We start from the raw sequence: 10,104 nt of genomic DNA, 5'->3' as shown, positions 1-10,104 counted from the left end.
ACGTCGGTCCCAGCGTCTTGCTCAGTCTCACTCTGTACAAAGAGTTACTGCTGCTTTTCCTGCTTCTGCCATTGAAGTCAGTGTTGGGCAGCGGCGAGCAGATGCTTTTGGGGCTAAGTCCTGCTTTTCTCTTTCTGAGCATGCCCAGGGCAAGATCTCCCATTGGAGATCGAGGGTCACATGCTCAGGTACTGCAGCACATCCCATTGGTCCTCCAGGAAGGTCCTGAAAGGGCAAAACTTTGGTAGCAGCTTCCCATTGGTCCTTTATTGGAAGGTCCTGAACGTGCTGCAACTATATAAGCTGCGCATGACCGCACGGCCATGCGCTAGTGTACATTTGTAAATGTGTGTGTGTTGTGAGTGAAAGTCGCTCTTTAAATAACCCTCCCTATTGGATGACTGTTCGCGGAAGGTGTATGTTTGCTATCTAGCGCCCGACTTAGCCATCAGCACGTAAACACACAATACAGCGTCTTATTGCTGTGACCGCCAGTGCGGCGCCTTGTGCTTTCACAGCTCTTTCCTGACCCAAGCCTGGGTGGTTAGTGGCGTTCGCCAGTGCGGCACTGCATGCACTCTCGTGCTTCTATTGCTGTCACTCTGACACCTCAGTAGCGGTGTCGAGCGCATGAGGTCTATGTACTCAAATCCTGTGTCTTGGGATTGAGTTCTGAGACTCCTTGCTTGCGCTCTTGGTGCGGTACCACGGCCCTGTGACGTAACAGGGTTCGCTTCCTTCACACAGGGTGAGGTTAGCCCATGTGTGTATTCACTTTGTACCGCCATATAGTCCGTCATTACTTGGCAGCAGGTTCCATCTCTGCACGGTGGACCCCGGGCTGCGAACGCACCATACTCTATCTGTCTTATTATTTGGTGCGTTCCGCTAGCCCTAACAGCCCGTTATTGCATTTTAATGCAATGTCACGACGACCAAAAAAAATAATTCTGGCGTTTTGAATTTTTTTCTCGCTACGCTGTGTAGCGATCAGGTTAATGCTTTTTTTTTTGTTGATAGATCGGGTGATTCTGAACGCAGCGATACCAAATATGTGTATGTTTGATTTTTTTTATTATTATTTTATTTTGGATGGAGCGAAAGGGGGTGATTTAAACTTTTATTTTCATTTATTTTTTTCATATTTTTTAAAACATTTTTTTTTACTTTTGCCATGCTTCAATAGCCTCCATGGGAGGCTAGAAGCTGGCATAGCCTAATCAGCTCTGCTACACAGCAGTGATCATCCTATGTAGCTGAATTGCAGGCTTGCTATGTGCCCCGACCACAGGGTGGCGCTCACAGCAAGCCGGCATCAGTAACCATAGAGGTCTCAAGGACCTCTATGGTTACTATGCCGACGCATCGCTGACCCCGATCATGTGACTGGGGTCGGCGATGCGTGCATTTCCGGCCACGCGTCCGGAAGCGGTAGTTAAATGCTGCTGTTAGCGTTTGACAGCGGCATTTAACGCGGCATTTAACTGGTTAATAGCGGCGGGTAAATTGCGATTTCACCCACTGCTATTGCGCACACATGTCAGCTGTATAAAACAGCTGACATGTCGCAACTTTGATGTGGACTCATAGGGGGAGACACGACATGCGCCGTACTAGTACGGGGCATGTCGTGAAGGGGTTAAAAGTCTCCTCAGTCTTGACTTGTCATTCTCCGAATGGAGAAACATTACTCATTGGATCCCATTCAGACACCTCTAACCCAGCCAAACCAGATCTCACATTTTACACTGACAAGGGGCAGTACCCTGTGTCTGCAAATTAAGATTTTGGTTTTGGCTTTTATATTAAGTCGTGTGACAAGGCTCGTTAAAGAGTCGATATTGACTTGCAGGATTGCTACTTCCTATAGGGGGCACTAGAGTTCTAGTCCTCTACCTCTCTGGAGACAATTTGCATATACACACATGGTCAAAATTGTTGGTACCCATTTGTTTAATGAAAGAAATCCCACAATGGTCACAGAAATAGCTTGAATCTGACAAGAGCAATAATAAATAAAAGATCTATGAAAATGAACAAATGAAAGTCAGACATTGCTTTTCAACCATGCTTCCACAGGATAAAAAAAATAATAAAAATCATGAAATAGGCCTGGACAGAAATGATGGTACCCTTAACTTAATATTTTGTTTCACAAACTTTTGAGCCAATCACTGCAATCAAACAATTCCTGTAACTATCAATGAGACTTCTGCACCTCTCGACAGGTATTTTGGCCCACTCCTCAAGAGCAAACTGCTCCAGTTGTCTCGTGTTTGAAGGTTGCCTTTTCCAGATGGCATGTTTCAGCTCTTTCCAAAAATGCTCAGTAGGATTTAGGTCAGGGCTCATAGAAGGCAACTTCAGAATAGTCCAATATTTTCCTCTTAGCCATTCTTGGGTGTTTTTAGCTGTGTGTTTTGGGTCATTATCCTGTTGCAAGACCCATGACCAGCGACTAAGACCAAGCTTTCTGACACTGGGCAGCACATTTCTCTCTAGATTCACTTGATAGTCTTGAGATTTCATTGTACCCTGCACAGATTCTAGACACCCTGTGCCAAATGAAGCAAAGCAGCCCCAGAACATAACAGAGCCTCCTCAATGTTTCACAGTAGGGACAGTGTTCTTTTCTTGACATGCTTCATTTTTCTGTCCTTGAACATAGAGCTAATGTGCCTTGCCAAAAAGTTCAATTTTTATCACATCTGTCCATAAGACATTCACCCAGAAGCTTTGTGGCTTGTCAACATGTAGTTTGGCAAATTCCAGTCTGGCTTTTTTATGATTTTTTTCATCAATGGAGTCCTCCTTGGTCATCTCCCATGAAGTTCACTTTGGCTCATACAATGACGGATGGTGCGATCTGACACTAATGTTCCTCAAGATTGAAGTTCACCTTTAATCTGTTTAGAAGTTTTTCTGGGCTCTTTTGCTACCAATCATATTATCAGTCTCTTTGATTTTTCATCAATTTTCCACCTGTGGCCACGTCCAGGGAGGTTGGCTACAGTCCCATGGATCTTAAATTTCTGAATAATATGTGCAAATGTAGTCACAGGAACATCAAGCAGCTTAACCCCTTTACCCCCAAGGGTGGGTTGCACGTTATGGACCGGGCCAATTATTACAATTCTGACCACTGTCCCTTTATGAGGTTATAACTCTGGAACGCTTCAACGGATCCCGGTGATTCTGACATTGTTTTCTCGTGACATATTGTACTTCATGATAGTGGGAAAATTTCTTTGATATTACCTGCATTTAATTGTGAAAAAAACGGAAATATGGCGAAAATTTTGAAAATTTCGCAATTTTCCAACTTTGAATTTTTATGCAATTAAATCACAGAGATATGTCACACAAAATACTTAATAAGTAACATTTCCCACATGTCTACTTTACATCAGCACAATTTTGGAACCAACATTTTTTTTTGTTAGGGAGTTATAAGGGTTAAAAGTTGACCAGCACTTTTTCATTTTTACAACACTATTTCATTTTAGGGACCACATCTCATTTGAACTCATTTTGAGAGGTCTATATGATAGAAAATAACGAAGTGTGACACCATTCTAAACACTGCACCCCTCAAGGTGCTCAAAACCATATTCAAGAAGTTTATTAACCCTTCAGGTGTTTCACAGGAATTTTTGGAATGTTTAAAAAAAAATGAACATTTAACTTTTTTTCACAAAAAATTTACTTCAGCTCCAATTTGTTTTATTTTACCAAGGGTTACAAGAGAAAATGGACCCCAAACCTTGTTGTATAATTTGTCCTCAGTACACCGATACCCCATAAGTGGAGGAATTGAGATGGGACGCCATGTTGCGTTTGAAGAGCCACTGATGTGCCTAAACATTGAAACCCCCCACAAGTGACACCATTTTGGAAAGTAGACCTCCTAAGGAACTTATCTAGAGGTGTGGTGAGCACTTTGACCCACCAAGTGCTTCACAGAAGTTTATAATGCAGAACCGTAAAAATAAAAAATCATTTTTTTTCACAAAAATGATCTTTTTGCCCCCAATTTTTTATTTTCCCAATCGTAAGAGAAGAAATTGGAACCAAAAAGTTGTTGTACAATTTGTCCTGAGTACGCTGATACCCCATATGTGGGGGTAAACCACTGTTTGGGCGCATGGGAGAGCTCGGAAGGGAAGGAGTGCCGTTTGACTTTTCAATGCAAAATTCACAGGAATTGAGATGGGACGCCATGTTGCGTTTGGAGAGACACTGATGTGACTAAACATTGAAACCCCCACAAGTGACACCATTTTGGAAAGTAGACCCCCTAAGGAACTTATCTAGGTGTGTGGTGAGCACTTTGACCAACCAAGAGCTTCACAGAAGTTTATAATGCAGAGCCGTAAAAATAAAACAAAATTTTTTTCCCACAAAAATTATTTTTTAGCCCCCAGTTTTGTATTTTCCCAAAAGTAACAGGAGAAATTGGACCCCAAAAGTTGTTGTCCAATTTGTCCTGAGTGCGCTGATACCCCATATGTGGGGGGGGAACCAACGTTTGGGCGCATGGGAGGGCTCGGAAGGGAAAGAGCGCCATTTGGAATACAGACTTAGATGGAATGGTCTGCAGGCATCACATTGCGTTTGCAGAGCCCCTAATGTACCTAAACAGTAGAAACCCCCCACAAATTACCCCATATTGGAAACTAGACCCCCCAAGGAACTTATCTAGATCTGTTGTGAGAACTTTGAGCCCCCAAGTGTTTCACTACAGTTTATAACGCAGAGCCGTGAAAATAAAAAATCTTTTTTTTCCCACAAAAATGATTTTTTAGCCCCCAGTTTTGTATTTTCCCAAGGGTAACAGGAGAAATTGGACCCCAAAAGTTGTTGCCCAAATTTGTCCTGAGTGCGCTGATGCCCCATATGTGGGGGGGAACCACCGTTTGGGCGCATGGGAGGGCTCGGAAGGGAAGGAGCGCCATTTGGAATGCAGACTTAGATGGAATGGTCTGCAGGCATCACATTGCGTTTGCAGAGCCCCTAATGTACCTAAACAGTAGAAACCCCCCACAAGTAACCCCATATTGGAAACTAGACCCCCCCACAAACTTATCTAGATGTGTTGTGAGAACTTTGAGCCCCCAAGTGTTTCACTACAGTTTATAACGCAGAGCCGTGAAAATAAAAAATCTTTTTTTTCCCACAAAAATAATTTTTTAGCCCCAGTTTTGTATTTTCTTAAAGGTAACAGGAGAAATTGGACCCCAAAAGTTGTTGTCCAATTTGTCCTGAGTACGCTGATACCCCATATGTTGGGGTAAACTCCTGTTTGGGCACACGGGAGAGCTCGGAAGGGAAGGAGCACTGTTTTACTTTTTCAACGCAGAATTGGCTGGAATTGAGATCGGACGCCATGTCGCGTTTTGAGAGCCCCTGATGTGTCTAAACAGTGGAAACCCCCCAATTATAACTGAAACCCTAATCCAAACACACCCCTAACCCTAATTCCAACGGTAACCCTAACCACACCTCTAACCCAGACACACCCCTAACCCTAATCCCAACCCTATTCCCAACCGCAAATGTAATCCAAACCCTAACCCTAACTTTAGCCCCAACCCTAACTGTAGCCTTAACCCTAACTGTAGCCTTAACCCTAGCCCTAACCCTAGCCCTAACCCTAGCCCTAACCCTAGCACTAACCCTAACCCTAGCCCTAACCTTAGCCCAAACCCTAGCCCTAACTCTAGCCCTAACCCTAATGGGAAAATGGAAATAAATACATTTTTTTAATTTTTTTATTTTCCCTAACTAAGGGGGTGATGAAGGGGGGTTTGATTTGATTTACTTTTATAGCGGGTTTTTTAGCGGATTTTTATGATTGGCAGCCGTGACTGTGTGACACACTGAAAAACGCTTTTTATTGCAAAAAATATTTTTTGCGTTACCACATTTTGAGAGCTATAATTTTTCCATATTTGAGTCCACAGAGTTATGTGAGGTCTTGTTTTTTGCGGGACGAGTTGACGTTTTTATTGGTTACATTTTCGGGCACGTGACATTTTTTGATCGCCTTTTATTCCGATTTTTGTGAGGCAGAATTACCAAAAACCAGCTATTCATGAATTTCTTTTGGGGGAGGCGTTTATACCGTTCCACGTTTGGTAAAATTGATAAACCAGTTTTATTCTTCGGTCAGTACGATTGCCGCGACACCTCATTTATATCATTTTTTTATGTTTTGGCGCTTTTATACGATAAAAACTATTTTATAGAAAAAATAATTATTTTTGCATCGCTTTATTCTGAGGACTATAACTTTTTTATTTTTTTGCTGATGTTGCTGTATGGTGGCTCGTTTTTTGCGGGACAAGATGACGCTTTCAGTGGTACCATGGTTATTTATATCCGTCTTTTTGATTGCGTGTTATTCCACTTTTTGTTCGGCGGTATGATAATAAAGCATTTTTTGCCTCATTATTTTTTTTTTTACTTACGGTGTTTACTGAAGGGGTTAACAAGTGGGACAGTTTTATAGGTCGGGTCGTTACGGACGCGGCAATACTAAATATGTGTACTTTTATTGTTTTTTTTTTTATTTAGATAAAGAAATGTATTTATGGGAATAATATATACATATATATTTTTTTTTTCATTATTTAGGATTTTTTTTTTTTTTTTTTTACACACTTGTAAAAAATTTTTTTAACTTTGTCCCAGCGGGGGACAATACAGATCGGTGATCTGATAGTTTGCACAGCACTCTGTCAGATCACCGATCTGTCAAAGAGCGCTGCAGCGTTACCAAGTGCCTGCTCTGAGCAGGCACTTGGTAAGGCACCTCCCTCCCTGCAGGACCCGGATCCGTGGCCATCTTGGATCTGGGACTTGCTGCAGGGAGGAAGGTAGGAGACCCTCGCAGCAACGCGATCACATCGCGTTGCTGCGGGGGTCTCAGGGAAGCCCGAAGGGAGCCCCCTCCCTGCGCGATGCTTCCCTGCACCGCCGGCACATCGCGATCATGTTTGATCGCGGTGTGCCGGGGTTAATGTGTCCGTGACCGCTCCTGGCACATAGTGCCGGATGTCAGCTGCGATAAGCAGCTGACACCCGGCCGCGATCGGCCGCGCTCCCCCCGCGAGCGCGACCAATCGACTATGACGTACTATTCCGTCCTTGGGAAGTAGGGCCCACCCCACATGGACGGAATAGTACGTCTAATGGCAGAAATGGGTTAAAGATGGTCTTATAACTTTTACCTTTAACATGTTTGTCTATAATTTTCTTTCTAATCTCCTGAGACAACTCTTTCCTTCGCTTCCTCTGGTCCATGTTGAGTGTGATACACACCATGTCACCAAACAGCACATTGAGTATCTGTAGCCCTATATACAGGCCCATTCACTGATCCCAAGATTGTAGACCCCTGTGATGCTAGTTAGTGGACACATCTTGATTTAACATGTCCCTTTTTCAGGGGTACCATCATTTCTATCAATGCCTATTACATGAGTTTTATTTGTTTTTTAAATTCTGTGAAAGCATGGTTGAAAATCAATGTCTGACTTTCATTTGTTCATTTTCATAGATCTTTTATTTATTATTGCTCTTGTCAGATTCAAGCTATTTCTGTGACCATTGTCGGTTTTTCTGTCACTAAACGAGGGGTACCATCAATTTTGACCACATGTGTACGAGAACCAGAATGGCTTGATGTGGTTAGAGTACCAGTACCTCCTCCCAGGGCATGCATATCTGGTAATATTTATATAGCCTGGGCCTAACACATACTCCAGGGTTGGCAGATAGCATTTGTTTATTGCACTATGCAAGAGTATGCCTGAGTGTGTAATGCTATTGAGGTAACTTCGCCGTGCACTCTTGTGTCGAAAGCAATTCATGTTTATTTCAAAAATTCAAGTGCAGGTAAACATAAGCTCAGATTAGGCATACAAAGCAATTTGTGAATGCGACCAAACATTTCAACCCGGTCCCGGGTTTTGTTCACAAAATTGCTCTGGAGGGGAGGGGAAGAACTGCTCATACTGTTAGACAACACATATAGATAATATATACATATATACAATATATAAAAAAATGACCCAAAAATGGAGTCTGCATTATATCCTTGATGATAGCAACAAACATTGTACTGTGCTTGAACATAGTGGGCATACATCATTGGACGAACGTCTGTATTACATATTTAACCCCTTTACCCCCAAGGGTGGTTTGCACGTTAATGACCGGGCCAATTTTTACAATTCTGACCACTGTCCCTTTATGAGGTTATAACTCTGGAACGCTTCAATGGATCCTGGTGATTCTGACATTCTTTTCTCGTGACATATTGTACTTCATGACAATGGTAAAAATTCTTTGATAGTACCTGCGTTTATTTGTGAAAAAAACGGAAATTTGGCGAAAATTATGAAAATTTCGCAATTTTCCAACTTTGAATTTTTATGCAATTAAATCACAGAGATATGTCACACAAAATACTTAATAAGTAACATTTCTCACATGTCTACTTTACATCAGCACAATTTTTGAACCAAAATTTTTTTTTGTTAGGGAGTTATAAGGGTTAAAAGTTGACCAGCAATTTCTCATTTCTACAACACCATTTTATTTTAGGGACCACATCTCATTTGAAGTCATTTTGAGGGGTCTATATGATAGAAAATACCCAAGTGTGACACCATTCTAAAAACGACACCCCTCAAGGTGCTCAAAACCATATTCAAGAAGTTTATTAACCCTTCTGGTGCTTCACAGGAATTTTTTGAATGTTTAAATAAAAATGAACATTTAACTTTTTTTCACAAAAAATTTAATTCAGCTCCAATTTGTTTTATTTTACCAAGGGTGACAGGAGAAAATGGACCCCAAACATTGTTGTACAATTTGTCCTGAGTATGCCAATACCCCACATGTGCGGGTAAACCACTGTTTGGGCGCATGGCAGAGCTCGGAAGCGAAGGAGTGCCATTTGACTTTTCAATGCAAAATTGACTGGAATTGAGATGGGACGCCATGTTTCGTTTGGAGAGCCCCTGATGTGGCTAAACATTGAAACCCCCCACAAGTGACACCATTTTGGAAAGTAGACCCCCTAAGGAACTTATCTAGAGGTGTGGTGAGCACTTTGACCCACCAAGTGCTTCACAGAAGTTTATAATGTAGAACCGTAAAAATAAAAAATCATATTTTTTCACAAAAATTATTTTTCGCCCCCAATTTTTTATTTTCCCAAGGGTAAGAGAAGAAATTGGACCCCAAAAGTTGTTGTACAATTTGTCCTGAGTACGCTGATAGCCCATATGTGGGGGTAAACCACTGTTTGGGCGGATGGGAGAGCTCGGAAGGGAAGGAGCGCCGTTTGACTTTTCAATGCAAAATTGACAGGAATTGAGATGGGACGCCATGTTGCGTTTGAAGAGCCACTGATGTGGCTAAACATTGAAACCCCCCACAAGTGACACCATTTTGGAAAGTAGACCCCCTAAGGAACTTATCTAAAGGTGTGGTGAGCACTTTGACCCACCAAGTGCTTCACAGAAGTTTATAATGTAGAACCGTAAAATAAAAAATCATATTTTTTCACAAAAATTATATTTTCGCCCCCAATTTTTTATTTTCCCAAGGGTAAGAGAAGAAATTGGACCCCAAAAGTTGTTGTACAATTTGTTCTGAGTACGCTAATACCCCATATGTGGGGGTAAACCACTGTTTGGGCGGATGGGAGAGCTCGGAAGGGAAGGAGCGCCGTTTGACTTTTCAAAGCAAAATTGACAGGAATTGAGATGGGACGCCATGTTGCGTTTGAAGAGCCACTGATGTGCCTAAACATTGAAACCCCCCACAAATGACACCATTTTGGAAAGTAGACCCCCTAAGGAACTTATCTAGAGGTGTGGTGAGCACTTTAACCCACCAAGTGCTTCACAGAAGTTTATAATGCAGAGCCGTAAAAATAAAACAAAATTTTTTTCCCACAAAAATTATTTTTTTAGCCCCCAGTTTTGTATTTTCCTGAGGGTAACAGGAGAAATTTGATGCCAAAATTTGTTGCCCAATTTGTCCTGAATGCGACGATACACCATATGTGGGGGGAACCACTGTTTGGGC

This window comes from Ranitomeya imitator, chromosome 1 (assembly GCF_032444005.1).
Source record: "Ranitomeya imitator isolate aRanImi1 chromosome 1, aRanImi1.pri, whole genome shotgun sequence".
NCBI lineage: Eukaryota > Metazoa > Chordata > Amphibia > Anura > Dendrobatidae > Ranitomeya > Ranitomeya imitator.
This window is presented reverse-complemented; position numbering follows the sequence as displayed.